This window comes from Staurois parvus, unplaced genomic scaffold (genome assembly GCF_062004578.1).
Source record: "Staurois parvus isolate SC_StPar_1 unplaced genomic scaffold, SC_StPar_1.0 ptg000714l, whole genome shotgun sequence".
NCBI classification, from domain to species: domain Eukaryota; kingdom Metazoa; phylum Chordata; class Amphibia; order Anura; family Ranidae; genus Staurois; species Staurois parvus.
The window spans coordinates 46,320-69,636 of record NW_028318510.1 but is presented as its reverse complement, the minus strand read 5'-3'; the positions used below and the strand labels follow the sequence as shown (position 1 = coordinate 69,636).

At 41.1% G+C, this 23,317-nt stretch overlaps 1 protein-coding gene across 1 annotated transcript in view; it reads right to left on the bottom strand.

Moving 5' to 3' along the window:
• Positions 1 to 23,317, bottom strand: part of IPO11 (importin 11) — a 661,807-nt gene that overhangs the window by 592,741 nt on the left and 45,749 nt on the right. The window lies entirely within an intron of this gene.

Below are 23,317 nucleotides of genomic sequence, written 5' to 3'. Positions count from 1 at the left end.
ATCTGTGAATGATCACAGAGGTCACATGGTACAAGGCTATTCACAACAGCCTTGTACCATGTGACAAGCTGTGACCAATCGCAGCTCACTCAGTACTTCTCAATGACTGCAAGAATGCAGACAGAGAGAAAGAGAAATGATTGCTTTTACATCCTATATGGGTGTAAAAGCAATCGGTGTAAAAAAAAAAATCTTCATCACCCCCCACAAGTAGTACAGTGTCACCATGGTGACACTGTACTGCTAGGGTGACAGTATGTAAAAAAAAAAAAAAAAAAAAATAAAAAAAAAATGTAAAAAAAAAAGTTTAAAAATTATAATTTTTGGTTATAAACTAATTTGGATTTTTTTTTTTTACTAAAAAAATAACGGAATAAATTTTGGCCAAGATTTATGATGAAATATTATTTATTTGCAAAATTTTATTAAAAAAACACTTTTTTTCAAAATTTTTGGACTTTTTCATTTACATAGTAAAAAAAAAAAAAAACCCAGCGGTGAATAAATACCACCAAAATAAAGCTTTATCTGTCTCAAAAAAATGGTAAAAAATTCATATGGGTACAGTATTGCATGACCGCGCAATTGTCATTCAAAGTGTGATAGCGCTGAAAGCTAAAAATTGCCCTGGACAGGAAGGGAGTAAAAGTGTCCGGACAGGAAGTGGTTAATAGGTCATCCGTCTTCTGATTCACTCAGTAGCTCTGAAATAGCCCATTCATTTTCATATTAAACTGTTGATTCTCTTTGGTTTCCTATTTGTAAGATCGGTGGCTGCTCTGCCTCCTGTTTCCCCAGGAAGAAGTGATGTAATTCCGCCCCACTTGCAGAGGTGGGTGGACCGAGACTCTCAGACACATTCAACATGTACAAGCCTAGTGTACCCGCCCACAATCAAAATTCCCTGTGGTTGATGGGAATAGTAGTTTCCTTTTACTACAGAAAGGGAGGGAGGGAGAGATAGAGAAATAGGAAAGTACATGATGTAGTCCCTGCTGTTACATCTCCTTGGCAGAGCAGATGCTATTATCTTTTGAATTACAGAGATGAGATCATGAAAATTCAACTAGACCTTTCTCCTAAATGGTAAGGATTTTCAAAATTGTATTAATGGAGAAGTACAGCCAAAGCTCTTTTGGCTGTACTTCTCCTCTGGATCACAATTTGTTCTGCACTCTTATGCCCAGCTTTCAGCTAAAAGCGGACTGAAATCCGCTGTCGGCTTGCATCACCCAGCCGCTGAGAGCCTAAACCAGCTGCTCCCTCCCTCTCCATAGCCCAGCTGGTTACGTGATCACTGAGTTCTCACCTTTAAAGCAGGCGGGGGACAGATGCAGCACAGGACCCATGCTGCATCCACCTAAGTAAGTATATCTGGGAGACAAAAAAAATTCCTACTACTCTTTTAACTGGCTGGGGGGGGGGGGGTAGTTGGGCGTACAAATAGGTGATTTTTTTTTGCCTATCCCTGAGTTCTTCTTTAAGGTTTCCTTCCAGGAATTCAGACATTTTCAAAAATGTGCTGGATTACTATGGCTTAACTTCAACAAGGCAAATGCCACCTCATGGACTACTCTTTAATCTACATTTTACTGAGCAAGAGCATAGTTATCAATAAAATGCTGTGAGTGGGGGGAGGAGCCGAGCTGCCCGCTGTGTGTCAATGGATGCAGACAGGGCGGTTCGGGAATGAGCCCGCACAGGTGCCCTCATAGAATGCGGCTTTTTGTGGAGGCACCTCCCGAAGAAGAGGGTCCAGGAGCACCAGCGGGGGATCCTAGAAGAGGAGGATCAGGGCCGCTCTGTGCAAAAGCAATGCAGAGAGCAGGTACGTATAGACATGATTTTTTCTTTTTTTTTTTGTTAATTTCTACTAGTAATAGAAATCAAATGTCATCAAAAATTAGACCAAAATTTATTCTGCTACATGTCTTGGCTAAAAAAAAAATCCCAATAAGTGTAAATTAATTGGTTTGCATGAAAGTTATAGTGTCTACAAAAGGCGGTATATATATTGGAAATTTTTTAACTAGCAATGGCGGCGATCAGTGACTTACAGCGGGACTGCGCCAGGCATTCTGACACTGGGGGGAACTGACTTGGTGTCATTGACATCCCCAGTGAAACTAATGCAGTGATCAGTGCTAATAAAAAGCACTGACACTGTACTAAAGGCACTGGGCAGGAAGGGGTTAGCATGTGGTTCAAATGGTTAGCATGCAGATCAAAGGGTTAATTGTGTGCTGTTTTACATTATGTTCTGTGTTTGTGCTTCACTGTAAGCACACTGCTTTGCAAACCAGTGTGCATGAGCTGACAGGGAGCAGAACTGTTTTGTTTACTAACAGTTCCCCCCCCCCACCTCGGAGATCCTTGGCAATCACTGAGCGCCGGTGAGTAATCACCGGCCGGGACCCAGTGATTGACAGCCGCAGCTGCAAATGGCGGCGCGGGTAGGGCACGTGCACGCCCCCTACCCGGAAGTGCGAAATCACGTATATATAAGTGATTTTCCACACAGCTGCCCCCCTGTAGCAGTATTTCTGCTATGGGGGCGGAGCTGAAGCAGTTAACAATGCTACTGTCCAAAGGTGTTTCTATTGTTCATCCATCCAGAATGAAGACACCCTAAAGCTGTGTATACACACATTCAGTCTGTGTGTAGAACTAAAGGATAGAATGCCCTATCCAAGAAATACAGCAGAGATGAAGGAATCTCCCACTGTGGCTATTGTAATCTGACAGCCGCAGCCAAAGCCTGTCAAAATACCTGAACAGGTTGTTCAGCCAGCAATTTTCCCAGTGCAGCTGATTTTTCAACTAAACAATGTTGGGCAGGTCAAAATAAAAGGAGAAAAAAAAAAGAAAACTAACACAGCCACCACATCTAATGACTGGCAAGCTGCAATATATTGCATTTTGGGTTTTGGGCTTAATACCACTTTAAACTTAACTTGGATAATTAGATCGAATTAAAAGCAAGTGAACTTACAAAATGCTTGATCCTTTCAAACTCAGCAAATAAACGCTCCAACAAACATTCTGGCAACGTGAGTCGTCAGAACTTTTTTGCTTTCTGTACACAGCAACTGTTGTGTGAAATAAATTATCTATTTAGAAGGTTTCACGTAAAGAAAAAAAATATCTTTAAAGCTCAGCTTGACACGTCCTTAATGCAGAAATTACTATGTGAGGAGTTTAGGGAAGTTTGGTTCATTTCTGACTGAGTCAGCGGGATACACAGCTCATGATTAATGCCCTGTATCAGCGAGGATTATTGAAAGTCTTTGATGACAGCCCCGCGCTGCTATTCTGACTTCAGATGGTATAAAGTTCAACAGAGCAAATTTTAAATAATACCATAGTGTCACTTCATATTATAAATCCTGAAAAAGAAAAGAAAAAAAGGCACTCAAGTGAAAAAAAAATTATCTGTATTTAAATTGGTAACAAGTTAAAGGTTCACTTTACAAAGTTATTCTCTAACAATAGAAAATTAAAGAGGTTGTCAGAGCTGTACGGCAGAAGTTCCTAACCTTTACTTTATTAGTTTTATTTTATTGGGATTTTATGTGCTAGACAAACACAAAGTGGCACATAATTGTGAAGTGGAAGGAAAATGATAAATGGTTTTCAAAATATATATGAAAAGTGTGACATGCATATGTATTCAGCCCCCTTTACTCTGATACCCCTAACTAAATAACTAAAATCTAGTGGAACCAATTGCCTTCAGAAGTCACCTAATTAGTAAATAGAGTCCACCTGTGTGTAATTTAATCACAGTATAAATACAGCTGTTCTGTAAAGCTCTCATAGGTTTGTTAGAGAACATTACACCCCAATCACATCAAGCCAGACTTTGAAATCATGCGACTTACAGTGAAGTCGCCCGATTTTAAAGTCGGGTGAGATGCTGATTTCCAGTGTGATTTGCAAGACATCTGACACAGATCCCTATGCAAATCGCACCAAAAGCAGTACATGTACTACTTTAGAAATCGGTGCAGCTCCAACCAAATTGGAACCGCACCGATTTGACAGCTCTAATTGCAGACAATAGGGTGCGACTTGGAATATGATTTGCAAATCGCATGCCAAGTCGCACCTGATATGACCGGGTGTAAGTGAACAAACTGCATCATGAAGTCAAGGAACACACCGGACAGGTCAGGGATACAGTTGTGGAGAAGTATAAAGCAGGGTTAGGATATAAAAAAAATATCCCAAGCTTTGAACATCTCACGGAGCACTGTTCAATCCATCATCCGAAAATGGAAAGGGTATGGAACTGCAAACCTACCAAGACATGACTGTCCACCTAAACTGACAGGCCAAGCAAGGAGAGCATTAATCAGAGAAGCAACCAAGAGGCCCATGGTAGCTCTGGAGAAGCTGCAGAGATCCACAGCTCAGGTGGGAGAATCTGTCCACAGGACAACTATTAGTCATGAACTCCACAAATCTGGCCTTTATGGAAGAGTGACAAGAAGAAAGCCATTGTTGAAAGAAAGCCATAAGTCCCATTTGCAGTTTGTGAGAAGCCATGTGGGGGACAAAGCAAACATGTGGAAGAAGGTGCTCTGGTCAGACAAAAATTTTTACTTTTTACCCTAAAAGCAAAATGCTATGTGTGGCGGAAATCTAACACTGCACATCATCCTGAACACACCATCCCAACCATGAAACATGTTGGTGGCAACATCATATTATGGAGATGCTTTTCTTCAGCAGGGACAGGGAAGCTGGTCAGAGTTGATGGGAAGATGAATGAAGCCAGATACAGGGCAATCTTAGAAGAAAACCTGTTAAGAGTCTGCAAAACACTTGAGACTGGGGCAGAGGTTCACCTTCCAGCAGGACAATGACCCTAAACATACAGCCAGAGTTACAATGGAATGGTTTAGATCAAAGCATATTCAATATGTTAGAATGGCCCAGTCAAAGTCCAGACCTAAATCCAATTGAGAGTCTGTGGCAAGACTTAAAAATTGCAGTTCACAGACGCTCTTAACCAATCTGACAGAGCTTGAGCTATTTTGCAAAGAAGAATGGACAAAAATGTCACTCTCTTGATGTGCAAAACTGGTAGAGACGTCCCCAAAAAGACTTGCAGCTGTAATTGCAGTAAAAGGGTTTTTTTTTTTCACAGTATTGACTTAGGGGGGCTGAATACAAATGCATGCCACACTTTTCAGATATTTATTTGTAAAACTCTTTGAAAACCATTTATAGTTTTCCTTCTACTTCATAATTATGTTCCACTTTGTGTTGGTCTATCACATAAAACCCCAATAAAATACATTTACGTTTTTGGCTGTAACATGACAAAATGTGGAAAATTTCAAGGGGAATGAATACTTTTGCAAGGCACTGTAGAAAACGTCACTGAGCTGTACTAAGCTGAAAAGAAAAAAAAAAAAAACATAAAGTGTACATAAACCCCAATAACTAAAATCCTATATAATGTTCAGCATGTTACTGAAAATCAAAAGTAGTTTATTTTTAAATATGCAACTTTTATTAAAATATCATCTGGTGATCCTGCCAGGTATTATTTTTAGTTCCTGTTTAGACACTTAAACAGGCCGAACATGGGTCGAATTCTGAACGATTTTTCGATCAAAAATATCGTTTGTTCTGTAATCCGATGGTGCCACCAATGATTTCGAAAATCGGTTGTTTTTCACAAATTTTCCAGCATGCCCAATAAATGAAATAGGGAGGAACCACAAAAATCAGCCGGTGCCATTGCCCCACTAACAGAGTGAAAACGGCTGATTATTCTCAGGTCCGATTTTCGAATGAAAAATCGTTCTAAAATCAACCCATGTATGGCCAGCCTTAAAGGCTAGGTTCACCTTATCAGTAAATGGCCTTTGCAGGCAACGTGTAATGTGATTTTCACACCTGTAGGCATTTGCTGGCCCCCAGAAGCCTGCCTGATATACTCCTATATTTTTTACCATCACTTTTTTCTAACAGATTCTGGGACACAGCAGAGTTTAGATGCTAATCCTCAGTGTCACGGCAGCGCTGGTCTCCTTTTCAAAAGCTGCAGTTCGCACTCTCCAATAGCTCATCATTGCTGGGAAATGGAAATCGGATAGGAATGCACATGATCTGCTTTTGAAAAAGAGACATGCACTGCCATGATGCTTAGAAGGAGCATCCAAACTCAGCTGTGCCTTGGAAGCTGTTGGGGAAAAGTGAAGATAAATAATAAGGCCCCATTCACATTTAGCGATTTTTAACAGTAGGCGTAATCGCCGCAATTCTGCCCGCAATTCCAAATGGCACTGTAATGCTGGCAAAATGCAGCATGCATGTTTGAGTGCTATTATTTTTTAATGGCACCTAAAACACAGTACACTTCTGCCAAGGAGCAAGCAGGAGCTTCTTTCAGATAATAAGGTTCGCATGATTCAGTTCGATAAATTGATCCCAAATCCCTAGATGTGAACGGGCCTAAAGGAGTATATCTGTCAAGCTTGGGGCGGGGGGAGGGGGAGTGCGGTCAGTAATACAACTTTTTGTATGTTGGAGATCTAATGATTATAGAGGGCTTTCTATTAATCATTCAGAAAGAATGACAAGAGAGAAAATGCTCTGCAGGTGTTGCTGCTTCTTGAGTACAATAGCCAGCAGAGGACGTTCCCTCCATCCATGCTACAGAACTATAAACAAACCCCCATTTTCAGTGCAGCAAACAAAATTTCAATCTTTAACCCTAAGACTCGGTTCACACTGCCATGACTTGGGATCCAACTTGTGAGACCCCAAGTCTCATGACATGAAATTCCATGATGTAGCGCTAACAACAGAACTGCATAAATAAAAACGCACTGGTGAAATGAAAATATATATCAAAACTTCTAAAATAAATATATGTGACATATGACAAAATATATAGTGACTTTATCTAATAAGCACAGCCTGTGGGCTATGAATCCTAAGTATACACCATGATCTCTCAAGGATCAGGAATAGGGGAAGAAGAATGCCGTAAACAACCAAATAAGAAAAAAAAGAAAAAAAGAAAAAAGGTAAGTGAACTCAATAATCACACAACTGTGTGTGTGGAATGATCCAAATGGGATCTACAAATGATGTAAATGTGCAAAATAGTCCAAATGAGACTATTAATAATAGTAATAATAATTAATAATAGTGCCCAAAGATGATCCTAATAGGATCTATTGGTGATGATAAATGAAAAAAAAATCCAAAATGGGACCAATATACCCAGTGTGTCCAAATTGGGACAATAAAAAAATGCCTGTACGCACATAAAAATTAAACAAAGACAAAATACAAAATAGCTAAAATGCAAAAACAGTGTCAGCAAACAACATACACGTAACCGCATGCGTGATAGTGCTTATAAAACATCAAACGTGAATATCATATGCAATCCAGGAACATTGCATGTCCCTTTTATGCAGATGGCAAAAAAGTCCAAAATGGTGTAAAAACACCTATTTCTTCAAAATTGACAAACACACGTGAAAGTGGGTAATGACACGTACCCACAAATAGCTGTATTGCGTGCTCACTTCCTTGCCTCGACCCGCCAGGGGTCAAAACGCTTTTTGGATCACTACACTGGATCCTCTCCCCGTAGTGGTCTCCCCCTCAAGGACAGACTTAATGGTAGTATACCTCTCCAGGCAGGTACGCAAGATATGGCCAGTTATCTCATTAAAACACAAGCAAAAACTCCCATAGCGTAATACTATTTATTATATAAAGGAGTAAAGCAAAACCCTCAAATATCCACTCACATTTCAATACATCTTGTTCAGAGCATTATTAGAAAAAAAGCTTCTGATGAAGTCATGTGACGCAACGCGTCGGCCGCAGTGACGCACTTCTGGTTTGGACGCCATCTTTGTACACCCATGTAACTACACCCAGAACATGAGTTTTTTTCCTAATAATGCTCTGAACAAGGTCCATACTGTCTATGAGGTATTGTTGCCAACACTGAGGCTGGGTTCATACTGATGCACTGTGGAATTTGCAGCGTTTTCTGTTAAGTTAACAACACCCCGAAATCGGTCCGCAAAAAGCGGTACGATGTGCAGAATCAGATCGCATAGGTGTGATGTAATGTATGGCTCCAATCGCACCACACACAAATCGCATGTGATTTGCACAGGAATGCGGTGTGGTTCCTGTGTGAATCACATGCGATGTACCGCACCGCATTAGTGTGAACCTAGCTTCAGGCTACTTTCACACTGATCCTCCGAAAAAACATATAGGTGGTTTTGCCACGTTTTTTAAAGGACACGTGACTTAAAACTGCACCAAAAACGCTTCTCAGAGGTGTTTTTGAGGCATTTTTCATTGGTTTCAATGGGAAGAGGTGTTTTTGGGGCATTTTTTTTAACTCCCCAAATCTGTCCCAAAGATGCTGCAAGCAGGAGTTTTTACATCACACCACAAGTACAACACCTGAGTGTGAAAACATACATAGATATACATTCATATACATAGGGAAGCAGTTTTCTTGAGCTTTTCAAGTGCTTTTTTTAAAAACGCTTGCAAAACTCCTCAGTGTGAAAGCAGCCTTAAGATATGTTCACAAGGGGCGGCAAGGGGTGCATAGTTTGCTGCGTTCAAAGGTAGCGAAATGCCACCTCTGGATGCGGCAATACTCTGTATGGCCACATATAAACTGAAAACTAAGTTAAGACTAGTTTACGGCGGGCCAGAATTCAGTAGAAATGCCAACCTTAGATGTACACTGTCTGCTTCCAGGGTATATCGGAGGCTTTATGCTCATGTAATCAATAGCATATTTATGTTTTGTGCAGCCCTAGGCAACACAAAAAATCTGCCGCCCCCACCTACTACCCTACATCAATATCTTTCTATGGATAACTTTCACATCTATATTTCATAAAGTAATATACAGTGTGCAGGTCTAGCTGCAAGTTTCCAAGTGAACACAATGTAAGGCACATTTTTTTTTTCTTTTCACAGAAACTCTCACCTGTAAGCAAATCAATGCTCTTTCCCCCCCCCCCAAACCAAGTAAAAAAAAAAAAAAAAGATTCTTCTTTACCAATTTTAATTGACCTCCCCTATCGATCACTGTTTCTACTTGATTTCAGCATTGTGTCTTATTAGAGAAAACAGAGATTAAGGACATGTTCAGTGCACCATGGGAATCGCAGCAGCATAAATCATTGAGCTAAATCACCCCAGTTTGTAAAGCAACTAGTTTCAATGTCACAAAGAAAGCATAAAATAAATGCCTTGGTCCAGCCTAGTCAAAGAATAAGCGTATCTATAGTGACATCTACTGGAAAAAGGCATCTACAAGACAAGAAACTTCCGTATTGTAAAAGAAGAACATAGGACGTAAAATGAAGTTTTAGTTTCAGCCTGATCTAGAGATTGCATATTCTAAAGCAGGGTTCCTCCAGAGGTTGCTAGGGGTTCTTGAGCAATGAGAAATATCCGCCTCTCAGATAGGTCCTGCTGACACCACTGATATTTTTAGCTATCTTATAAGGGGGTAATTCTTCTCCATGACCACAAGTGTAAGGAACATTCTTCATACTGACCATCACACGAATGTATCATGAGCTGTAGATCAAGTAATTTTTAGCAGGGGTCCCCCGAGACCAAAAAGTCATTTTAAGGGTTCCCCTGTGTTGAAAAGGTTGAGAAAGGCTGTTCTAAACAATAATATAGAAAGGTTCAATGATTTCAGAGTAAGGGGTGATAAATTGAATGGTGTAGTGCAAATAAATCACTTATCTTGCTTTCCTCTGAACAGCTGGTACTCTGCTCTGCCTTCGAATCACCAAAGGCAGACTAAAACACACAGCACAGAATTCAACTCCAAAGCTTTTTAGAGCTGATTCAAACATGTGCGGTGCCGACTGAAGCTCGGGTTTCACAGCTAATTGATACAGTAGTTGTTCAGCGGTTCATGTCAGGTTTACATCAGGTTCAGAATGGGATTCGCTCAGGAATTTATCTTGTTCACACATGTGCGGTTTAGAAACAATAGCCTATAATCCGCACCTGAACCTGAAGGCACTGCTCAGAAATCGTATATGACTCTTTTTCAAACCGCACTGAATCCGAGTCTCCAGTGCACCAGACATATGTGAACAGGCACCATAGGAAGCAATGTTATGCGGATTGGATGCAGTTCAAACCACATCCAATCCGCATATATGTAAACCAACACACCTCACCTCTAACAAAGCAACCAACACCCAAAGAGAAGACATGCTCTCAGGAGTACCCAACACTATCCCTTCCCCACAGTATGGATTTAGGTGGAAGGTGAGCCATATCAAAAGAATTCTGACCTACCTTGGAGAAGTTGGTGCACACATCTACTGATTTAAAGCAGCAGGCATAGCGAAATCAGAATGCATCGTGTAGCAATCCTGGGAATGTCAAGGTTTGCCCACTGCTCTATCCCCCACCTGTATGTGCTCCCTCTCTAACATCTGTGGATACCATTGCCAGGGTGTACCCTGTACACACATACCCGCTGTATTGCTGTCTGTTCCAGGAAGCCCACAATGTACTAGCCTGCATGCTGTTCTGACCTACGTACTGAAATCGAGTCACACGGCTCAGCAGAAATGTGTCCTCTGCCTGGCAGAGGCCAGGGACAATGGATTTCTTTGCTCCAACCTTGCTAACACCCAGAGTGAAGGAGCATGGACCTGCATTAGCCGCTTGTTTTCCTCCCACCCCAAAAGGACCCAGGAACTTCAGCAGCCAGGGAGCATCAACACCAATAGGCAGCATACATTTGTGGCTCAGCTGGTCATTGAGGGCTTTCCCTATCAACCCACACCTCCTGAGGCAGCACAGGGGTGGATTGGAAGTCTGGCCAATTTGAAAGCGGGAAGGGGCTCAACTAGTGCCTCTGTACCCACAGGGATAATTGCTTCTTCTCATGCAAAGAAGAAACCTTGGAAAAAGAAGGTGATGGGGAAGGAAAATCCAACAATTAGGATATTACCAAAAGTTAATCCTAGCCAAGAAAAGCCTAGATATGCAGCCCATCCAGGTCTACTGTCCATTAACCACTTCCAGTCCGGACACTTTTACCCCCTTCCTGTCCAGGGCAATTTTCAGCTGTCAGCGCTATCACACTTTGAATGACAATTGCGCGGTCATGCAACACTGTACCCATATGAATTTTTTACCATTTTTTGAGACAGATAAAGCTTTATTTTGGTGGTATTTATTCACCGCTGGGATTTTTATTTTGTTGCTATGTAAATGAAAAATCCAAAAATTTTGAAAAAAGTGTTTTTCTTATAAAATTTTGCAAATAAATAATCTTTCATCATAAATCTTGGCTGAAATGTATTCCGTTATCTTTTTAGTAAAAAAAAAATAAGCCAAATTAGTTTATAACCAAAAATTTAAATTTTTAAACTTTTTTGATATTATTTATGGTTTTTTTTTTGTTTTTTTTACATACTGTCACCCTAGCAGTACAGTGTCACCATGGTGACACTGTACTACTTGTGGGGGGTGATGAAGATTTTTTTTTTTTTTACAGTGATTGCTTTTACACCTATATAGGATGTAAAAGCAATCATTTCTCTTTCTCTCTCTGCATTCTTGCAGCCATTGAGAACTACTGAGTGAGCTGTGATTGGTCACAGCTTGTCACATGGTACAAGGCCGTTGTGAATAGCCTTGTACCACGTGACCTCTGTGATCATTCACACGTAGTAAGCAATGATGTCACAAGTGACATCTTGCTTACTACTTTGCATGTGATCCTTGATTGGCCAATCAGTGATCACATGATCGGGACCTCGTACACCGGAGGACACAGCGGGCACAAGATCGCGGTGCTACGCGCTCCCAGGGAGCGCGCACAGATAGAAATGGCGGGTGCCGTTTATGAACGGCAACCCGCCCCTGGAGTGCCACCGTCCTGCCATTTATAAACAGCAGGCGGACGGCAAGTGGTTAAACCATAGAACATATACTGTATGGCCTCTGCACAGAGGTCTGAGGGAAAATAACGATCTAGATGTTCCTGTTAGGCTCGCAAAAACACAGATAACTAAGATGGCTAGGTGACTATGCTCTTTTTATTGATTATAGAAGATGTGATATAGGTAGGCTATTATTTATGTGTGCGGTCTTGAAAGGTGATTGGAGAAAGAGTACTCTTGAATGTTGGACTTCTAGAAAATAGTTGCTACATTGGAAGGGTTCCATAGCTATGTATGTATTAGACGTTTCAGTGTTTGGCTTCCATTTTCCTCTCAGCCCAGAAATGTGCACCTCCTTCCCCTTCCATCAGGAACACACAATGAGCAGAGAGCCCCCAGAGGCTGGAGGACTGACTGGCAGGGGAGGAGGTGATGTCACCAGAAAGAGAAGGAAGTGGGAAGAGAGCTCAAAAACTACAGGCTCAACCTCTCCTCCTTTTCAACTCAGTCTCTGCAAAGGTGACAAGGGGAGCATGGACAGATGTTGGTGTATGCAGTAGCAGGGTTGCTAGCTATCAGAAATGTGCAGTTTCAGAGTCAGGGGTGCAGTGGTAGGGTTGCTGGTGAGAGGCATTATCATGGTGAATAGTGCCAGGGGTACTGGGTTCTTCACACAACCAAATACAAAAGCTGTCTACTTGCATGGAGGTCTATACTTATCTTAGCAGCAGTCTCTCCCAGCTGATGTTGGACACTATGAGTAATGATGTCACTTTCCCGGTCATGTGTCAGTGTACGGGCCTAGAGATCAGCTTCTAGACCCAAGCATTGTCAGGTGAGAGGAAGTCATAGGTCCTCTGTAATTGGAAACACTGGGTATTTCTGCCAGCTGTAATGACAACAGGAGCAGCGAGCAAGTGCTGGTAAGATGAGGATAACTGATTTTGGTGAGATGCTTCACAAACACACTGGGGGAGATTTACTAACACTGGAACAAGCAAAATCTGGTGCAGCTCTGCATAGATACCAATCAGATTCCAGGTTTTATTGTCAAAGCTTAACTGAACAAGCTGATAGAAGCTGATTGGCTACCATGTACAGCTGCACCAGATTCTGAGTGCTCCAATTGTAGTAAACCTCCCCCACTGTCACCTTGTGCTACATGGATAAGATGATAGTGTTTCAAGAACCAGTCACCAACAGGCATCTGCATTTCTCTACTACTGAATTACGCAGCTTTACCGTAAAATGTTTTCAGGAGCAGTGCGGAGCACGGGAATCTACACCTACAAGAAGACAAAGCTGGACAGGACAATATGGAGGTATAAGCCATCTGCTGGAAAAGTAGGGAGTGGCAATGAAATGAGCAGCTAAAAAGAACACTACATGTGATTGTACTGAGAACACTGTAATGATTGGGGATGTTTTGGCAACGGTCAATAAATCTGAACTAACCCTTTATATTTCATTTTTGACACCTAGTTTCTTGTTAAACTTTAAGAGGCTCTCCTGTGCTGGCAGCATGCCTGAGAACCAAGAGTGTGGTGGCCTAGGTCTTCAGAGGTCTGACACATCCCTGCACAGTATGCCATAACACACACACTCCCTGAGCAGCGTTATTGGTTGGAGCAGGGGCGGACTGGTAACTTATGGGGCCCCCGGGCAATAGGGGATCATGGGGCCCCTGTGTCCTTGCCCACACTCAAAGCACACCCAAAAAAGCCTATAAAAAGGTACCAGGGGCATTTCATGGGGCCCCCTACTGACCCCGGGCAGTGATTGAATGCTCAGTCCGCCCCTGGGTTGGAGCACTATGTGACAGAAGTGGTCCAGCTGTCTAGCATGTTGCTGATACAGGGCAATTTCTTACAGTTTTGAGCATATATGAACCATATCATGTAGGAAAAAAGAAAAATATTTAAAGAACATGTAAACCTAACATTTCATATTCCTAACATGTGCCTGCCGTACCATGTATATGTATGAAAATTAGGGATGCACCGAAATTTCAGCCACAGAAACATATTGGTTGAAAATAGCCCTAACGGCATTTTGCTGATAGGAAAAATGTAACCGATACAGAGGACTGTGTGTACTGCAGATGTGAGGGGGCGACGGAGAATGGCAGGAGAGGAGCAGTGTATATACTCTCACGGCTTCAACTACCACCTCTATGCCGACGACACACAAATCTATCTCTCAACCCCCCACCTCACCCCCTCGGTCTCTGCCCAAATCACACACCTACTGAGCGACATATCAGATTGGATGTCGCTCCACTTCCTTAAACTGAATCTCTCCAAAACCGAGCTCCTTTTCTTCCCCCCAGCCCGAACCCCACCCCCCATTGACTTCTACATCACATCCAACAACGCCAATATCAAACCCGCTCTGCAGGCCAGAGTACTTGGTGTCATTCTGGACTCCAACCTATCCTTCCAGCCCCAAGTCCAATCTTTAACAAACTCGTGCAGACTCCACCTCCGCAACATCGCCAAAATCCGCACGTTCCTAACCCCAGAAACCACTAAACAGCTCATCCACTCCCTCATCATATCACGACTCGACTACTGCAACTCCCTCCTCACTGGCCTGCCTCGCCGCTGGCTATCCTCGCTTCAGTCGATCCTGAATACGGCTGCCAGACTCATTCACCTTTCCAACCGCTCCATTTCCGCCACCCCCCTCTGCCAATCCCTCCACTGGCTTCCGATTGCGCAACGGATCAAATTTAAAATCCTAACACTGACGTACAATGCCGTCCACCACACTGCCCCGAACTTCATCACTGACCTAATATCCAAGTACCGCCCAACACGCACACTCCGCTCCTCACAAGACCTCCTTCTCTCTAGTTCCCTGGTCTCCTCCTCCCATGCCCGCCTCCAGGACTTCTCCAGGGTGTCACCCATCCTCTGGAACTCCCTGCCCCAACCCATCAGATTATCACCTACTCTCCTCTCCTTTAGGCGCACCCTGAAAACCCATCTCTTCAGGGAAGCCTACCTCACCCCCTGCTAACTTGCTGACCTCCTCCACTCTTCCTACCACTCCATCCCCCACAGCTATCTCCTCCTGTACCACTATCCCATCCCTCCTAGATTGTAAGCTCGAAAGAGCAGGGCCCTCGATCCCCTCATGTTTTGCATTGTATTGGTATTGTTCTGTCACATGTTCTGTCCCCCTTTGTAATGTACAGCGCTGAGTGAACTATTGGCGCTTTATAAATAATGTATAATAATAATATAATAATAGTGACTGGCTGCCTATAAGTCAGTGCTGGTTTTTGAATGTAATTACCGGCTTTTTCCTTCTTCACTATAGCTCAGAAAATGAGCTGTCACTTTCCCCGATGCTAAAGGAAACTAAGGGGAGGGGTCACTGGGTAATGTCACTGGGTGACCCCACCCCTTTGTTTCCTTTAGCCTCCGAGAATGACAGCTCCTTATCTGAGCTATAGAGAAGGAAAAAAAAAGCTAACAATTGCATTTAAATCAATGCCGTTTTTTAAATGTAATTGCCGGCTTTTTTTTTCGTTTACTGTAGCTCAGAGAAGGAGCTGTCATTCTCGGAGGGCTAAAGGAAACAAAGAGAAGGGGTCACCCAGTGACCCCTCCCCTTAGTTTCCTTTAGCTCTGGGGAAAATGACAGCTCATTTTCTGAGCTATAATGAAGAAAAAAAAAAAGCCGGCAATTACATTTAAAACCAGCACTGACATATAGTGACAGCCAGTGAGGAAGCCTCTCTGTATACACTGCTCCCTCACTCCTTCACTGTACACCCTGCTCCTCTCTTGCCCCCTCCTTGCATGCACTGACCCCCCCACCCCCTCCACCGGAATTTAGGAACATTTAGGAGTGTTAACATTTTGTTAGCACTTTTACAGTACATATAGAGGAAAAAATAAAGCTAGAAAAAAACAGTTTGGAGCATTTTAGTAGCGTTTAGCAGTGTTTAGGAGCGTTTAGCGTTTTTTTCTGCTGGAAAAACACTCAAAAAAACTCTAAAAAAACTATACAAAAGCCTAAAGTAGTGTGCATGGACACATAGGATAATACTATTTAGTGTCTAGGAGCAGTACAAAATATGCTGATAATAGCTTCTAGGAGCTTAAAAAAAACCCTAGTGTGCCCTATAATGTTTTTTATATTATTACACAAATTTAACCACTTGAGGACCTTAAAGTCTTCCCTCATTGTCACCGCTCCCTTGGCATCATTGCCTGCAATCCCCCTTGACAAAATAACAGCCGGGTCCTGCTCTGCATCATGGCAGTAACTGCACTGTAAAATGAAGATTTTAAATATTGTTTAGAACAGTGTTCACAAGCTTTAAACTAGGTTCACACTTGAGCTTCTTCAAGCGTTTTGAAGCATTTCTTTAAGCTTTTTCAGGCTTGAGCTCTTTTGTCTTAACTTATGGAATGTTATTTACTAGGCAAAAGAGAGGCAAGAAATTGCATTAACCACTTGCCCTCCTGAGGAATTATAGTGGGACTGTGGCGGACATTCTGACACTGGGGGAACTGACTTGGTGTCACTGACATCCCCAGTGACACCAATACAGTGATCAGTGCTAAAAGAAAGCACTGACACTGTACTAATGGCACTAGGCCTATAGCCAGATGGCGGCCGGGCGAGCAGCTCGTCCCTTCGGGTGGATGCCATATGGCGTTCTTTCAGGCATGTGCAGTGCGCCTGCCCGCAGGGCCGCTCTGAGGCGCTGTCACCGGCCATGTACCTCAGACACGGCCAATGACAGATCTGTGTTCCGGCCCCGTTTCCAGTACCATGTGACCTACTGTGACCAATCACAGCAGGTCAGATGACAGTTGTATACAATGGATGGCTTCCTTTCATGAATATGAATGATCACAGCGATCACATGCACAAGCTGGGCCAATCTCAGCCCAGCTGTGTCATGTGATTACCCATGGCCAAATCACAGCTAAGCACAAAAAAAAAAGAAAACCCTGAATGATTCGATGTCATTCAGGTAAATGCTTGCTTATAACTAAGTAATTCTTTGCTATAAGCAAATTGCGTAAAAAAAAAAAATACTATGGTAACATTGTACTACTACTGGTCATAGTGAAATATAAAAAAAAATCTTTAAAAAATTTAATAAAATTAAAACTAGTAAAGAAATTTTAAAAAATTAACAATTTTTTTTTTTCGTATGGTCACCAGTCAGTGTCCCTGATCACCGCCATGCCAGTTATATGATGATGCTGTACTGCACTGGTGACAGTATGTAAAAAAAAAAAAAAATAGTGAAAATAATTTTTTCAAATTTTTTAAATTTCTGAAAAATGACAAAAAAATTACAACTTCAAAAAACTTGCCATGCCTCTTATGAAATACGTTGGATTGTCTACTTTGCAAAAAGGGGTCATTTGGGGGATATCTATACTGTTCTGACATTCTTGGACCTCAAGAAATTAGATTGGCTGTTCAGGATTGATCAATATTCAGATCTATATCATAGTTTGTGAACTCTATAACTTTCCCACAAACTAAATAATACATCCTAATTTGGGTTATTTTTACCAAAGACATGTAGCAGAATACATCTCGGCCTAAATTTATGAAGAACAATTATTTATTTGCAAACTTTTATAACAAAAACAAAGAAAAACGTGTTGGTTTTTTTTTTCAAAATTTTTTTGTTTATTTAGCAAAAAATAAAAGACCCAGCGGTGATTAAATACCACAAAAAGAAAGCTCTAGTTGTGTGAAGAAAATGATAAAATTTTAGTTTTGGTACAGTGTTGTATGACCGCGCAATTGTCATTCAAAGTGTGAGAGTGCTGAAACCTGAAAAATGGCCTGGGCAGGAAGGGGGGAAAGGCACTGTATGGAAGCGGTTAAGCACCTTTGTCAGTGGTAAATGGTTTGTCTCAACACTGATACTGCCACATTTTCAAGGACAGCTTATTCTTCTTAAAAACAACAGACTTACTGGCCATATCACCAGATGAAAATAAAGAAAGCCTGAAAAGAAAACTAATGCAACCATCACATCTAAGAATTGGTAAGCTGAAATATAATAAATGTTTGCTTTTTGGTATAAAACTGCTTTAACTCATTTTTCCCTTTAGCTGTTTTTTCTTCAGATAATTTTTTATCAATTCTATTTTTTTAACTATGATCTTTTTTTCTGTTTTAATTCCTCTAGTTTTCTATTTTTTGTTTTTTAAGATCGCATAAAAAAACTGCCTTTATTTGTAAATAACTTAATTGCGCCTTGTACCAGAAATGCAATTTTAGTGTCATTATAATTGAAACAACTTATAATAAAATAAGACCTCTACTTTTATCTACAGTAACACTAGTCTTAAAATTAACATTGGTCAAAATAGAAAAAAGGTGCATAGAATATACAATAAGTTTTGTACAGCAACATCAGTATATGTATTTATATACTGTATAATTTATGTATCTTAAATAAAGTCAAAGATATTGCTGACTCAATAGACCCATATTAAAAAAAATTTCTCCACTTAGAGTATCCAGGTATGAGAGTTTATTTGGTTACAAACAATAAAGAATAAACACAAAGAATGCCTCTTTTGTTTGTGTCTTTTGTTATTCTTAGGCCAGCCATACATGGGTCGAATTCTGAAAGATTTTTCTTTGAAAATTTAAATTTTTAATTATCGTTCGAATTTCAACCATTATTGGGGTAGGAGCAAAGGCTGATATTTGTGCGGCCTTGGTTTTTCAGTGATCAGTTATGTTGGCAATTGTTTGAAAAACAAACAAATTTCGAATGATGGGAGAATCATGCAATAAATATAATCAAAAAAGAAATGCGCATCAGCTGTGACCGGGAAAGAAAAAGAGGTTCCCGGCCACAAAATTAATTTTCCATAACAAGATAAGGTGAAATTGAAGGCTTGGTTGGTTGAATTTCAACATCAAATTACAAAACGCACTAAATTTGCGATTTTCGATCGAAAATCATTTGGCCTGTATGGACTGCATAACTTAGGGTTGGAGTTTCACTATAAAAGCCACACAAGTCAGGCATATAAAGCTACAATTCATATATAGCTTGCAGAGAGTATATAGGAGTGAAGTCTAACCATGTTTGACCCAGGAAAAGAAAGAGTTTTGAAATCACTTTCCACATTGCTGCCGATTTACTCTGACCTGCCCATGTATAACCCAGCCATTGGAACCTTCCGAATACGGCAGCTGGAATGATGGACTCAGTGTTAAACCAATTTATACAACATCACTCTGTGGCATGTCTCCAAATCAATCATTTAAATATTTACAAGAATTAGATTTCCCACTACAAAGTTGCTACTAATAAATAAGTCATTGCCTGCATTATGTATGAGACAGTGAAAATGAGGACATGCTTTGGTCCTAACGGTAAAACATAATAAAACAAGTCGTCAGGAATAAGTGAGACGTACATAGAAAATAAAGAAACAGATCAAATATTTTTAAAAAATGCAAATAAGCACCAGAGTCTGTAACAGTACAGTATCTTATGGACATAAGATTGAGGAATAACATTGTGTTCATGGTTTTCTCATTTACTTTTCACTGTGTAATATCCTCCTAGCCTCACCCATGGAAACAAAATAGTGCTTGCCACTAATGATCAGGGATGAAGGTTGACATTCTCATTTGCCAAGCAATGTCCTGCTGCAATAGAATAGTATACAATGGTAGAATCGACACAGGCAAACCTTTAAATGGGCACTACTACTCATTTCAGGAGGCTTTTCTGGTGCGCATTTGGTCCTGCAACAGTTGAATGTTAGGCATATGAATGGGGTGCCAGATTAAAAGAGAAGTATGGCCAAAGCTTTTTTGGTCATACTTCTCTTCTGGGTCACAGGAGTGCACTTACTTTTGAACTCTAATGACCCATAATCAGCTGACAATGGACTAAAGCCTGCTGTTGGCAGAGCTGCTCCAGGCTTTGGAAGGATCCCAACCATATTGTCAGGATCCACCCAGATACATGCTCAGCAGCTGCCTCAGCTTCTCAGCATGCCACTGACAGACTAGGCCAGCAGCTCTAGTGAGCACTGAATGAGCAGAACAGAGAGTGGTGACTGACAGACTGAGAACTGAGCAATTGGTCATGTGATCGTTTCCCAGGCTTACAGCCAGCAGGTGACAGCTACAGCATCACACCCATACTGCAGCAGGGAGGGGAGTCTAGATGCATGTTTTTTTTAGAATCCCATACTGTTCCTTTAAAGCCTCGTTCACACTAGCAAGATTTCTCCTCTGTCATACTGCAATGAAGAACAAAGGAAATCACAATATTCTCTATGATGTCTGTTCATGTCAATACAACATGGTGCACTACAATTTTTGAAAAGGTTCAAGTGCTTCTTTTGTTGCAGAATATTGTGTTTCTGGCTCCATAGGCTTCATTGGGGGTGCGTGAAAAACACATGTACATGTGTTTCCGGTGTGTTTTTGACAGAGTTTTGTGATTAAATGCATCATTATGTGTAAAAACTATCAAAACAGTGATACAAAATGCACAAAAAAACACATGATTACGCAGCGGCGCTAGTGTGAACCTAGGCTAGAATTCTTCTGATTCTTCTTCAGACCTCTCTGGTGTCAAGTCAATGGACAGTTAATCCTGCTGTGGGAGCTCTTTGCAAAAAAAAAAGGGCTGACATGAAGTACAGTGGTGGGGTCCAGTCTACTGTATACCTCTGAAAAATATTAGTACTTTTACATAGTATTTTTCATGATAGAATTTCATATAAAGAGTTGTGAATATTAGAATGCTCTCAACTGTTTCTGCTTTTCTGTTTTGAGAGTGGACCATATTCCACCCCTTGCAGGTCCCCAAAACATCGCTATAGACAGAGCTGGCCAAGGTATTTTCAATGAGGTAAGGGCAAGAAGGCACATCTATTGTGCAATACCTCCTAATCAGGTAGAACAGCCTGCTTCTATAATAAGCAAATACTCCAAAGCCCATTATTATTTATTTCAGGTACTTATATAGCGCTGTCAATTTATGCAGTGCTTTACACATATATATTGTACATTCACATCAGTCCCTAACCCTCAAGGAGCGTACAATCTAAGGTCCCTAACTTACATTCATATATACACATACTAGGGCCAACTTGGACAGGAGCCAATTAACCTACCAGCATTTCTTTGGAGTGTGGGAGGAAACCGGAGCACCCAGAGAAAACCCACGCAGGCACAGTGAGAACATGCAAACTCCAGGCAGGAAGTGCCGTGGCTGGGGTTTGAACCAATGACCCTAGTCATTAGCCTATTACACTACTAAAACTAATGCTATTTATAAGGTGGGAAGGCTTTCTTCAAGACCATGTTAAAATATAAAATGATAGACATCCTGCAAGCTAACTTCTACAACTGGAGAACCTGGGGCTTTTACATACTGTATATCTCTCACATATGCATTTTTTGAGCTGACACACATAGTTAGTTAGTCTGGCTCAAAAAAGACAAAAGAAATCGGGAATTCCGAGTCCCGATTGTTAGAACGGGACCCGGGGCTCTCAGTGACATAGTTAGTCTGGCTGAAAAAAGACAAAATTCCATTCAGATCAACCATTGAGAAAAAAAAAAATAGTTATAATCCTATACCCACAGTTGATCCAGAGGAAGGCAAAAAACCCAGCAAAGAATGATCCAATTTGCTCCTGATGGGAAAAAAATTCCTTCCTGATCCCCCGAGAGGCAATCAGACATTCCCTGGACATTCCCAACTTTACCTATAAATGTTAGTATCCAGTTATATTCTGGTACCTAAGAAACAATCCATGCCTTTTTTAAAGCAATCCACTGAGCTGCTCAGAATCAACACAAAAGATCGACACAAAGAAAACTGACGTACTTGCCACAACAAACAATCAGTTTGTATCTTTTGAATGAAACATGCAGAAACAGTGAATTGGTTGTGATGAAATCTCTCTTACTTAGCCAGCAAAGGGAAGTATTATACCTGCACTGGTGAGCGACATAGATTTCTATGGGCTGGCCATACATTAGTCACTAAGCCTTTCAGTTATATGAAAATACTGTATAAGACTAATATGAAAAATCATTTCTTTTCAAAGGTTTTTTTTAAGGTATCTATGGAAACTAAAATTAAAAAATACATTAGTGTTAATCCCAACTAATAACGGAATTAATAATGTGCCGCACCTCATTTTTGTTACCTGGTAACAAAAATCAGTCAAACGTTTCATTTCTACAGAGGACACTGATGAGGCGAGAATGGGGCGGAACAAAGGCCTCTTAGATTGTAAGCTCCAAGAAGCAGGGCCCTCCAAACTCTCTTGTATTGAACTGTATCGTAACTCTCTTGTATTAAACTGTATTGTCTCCCTTTACTATGTAAAACGCTGAGCAAACAGTTGTCGGTATATAACTCCTGTATAATAATAATTTATGGAGAAATTTTCAAACGTGGCCATTTGAATTGGCCGTCCCTGTAATGACAGGCCCAGAAAATACATATGGATGGGCTCCCGGACATAACCACAGGACCACTACTGTCTTCTGAAACTGTACCAGCAGCCTAAGGCCCACACTTGGAAGAACAGAAAAGAAATGAGGAATGAAAGCTCTGGGCATTGTCATTGTTAAGAGCCTTTGCACACAGAAGTACTGGATGTTTAGAAGTACATTTATCATCCCACCTAATGCTTCAGTGCTGTAAGGCATACATAAGTGTCTACAGCTGGAGTTATATTATTGGTAAAACAGTGTAATACACACTGGAAACACATCCCAGGAAACAGAATCTTATCCTACAGAAGAACATTTTAACTTTTAATCATATGTGTTGTGTTAGGAGTGGCCTGTGTGGATTAGTTATGTGAACATTTGTATAAGGGCTCATTTACACTTGCATTTGGGGGCAATTTGTGTTTCGGCTGCAAAGGCAGTGGATGGGGCTGTACACATGCCGCGACAAGATGCTTTGCTTCAAAGCTGCAGCAAGAATTAAACCCACTGTTGCGTTTGGTGCGCACCGCAAGTCAATGGGGCTGTGTCGCACTGTTCCACAAATGCGTGCAATGAATGCATTTGCAGCACTGTGGTGTGAGCTTTTAGGGGTTAATACAGGCATGTTGTCACCTCCTTGCCACCTGTCAAACACCCTCTGAAGAGCAATCCAGCAATTTACTACTAATCACTCTTCAGAGAGCTAGCACTATTATTAAAGGAGTGACAACTCTTTTTGCGCCAATAAAAAACTACAAAGTCTAAACTGGTCTCTGTGTGGATCCTCTACTGTATCCTGTGGCTGTGATGTGGGATTCCTGAATTTAGGAGGCTGTAAAGTGCTAATTTTTCATTTGGAGGCCATGGTTTCAATAAATGTGCTTTTTAAAGTT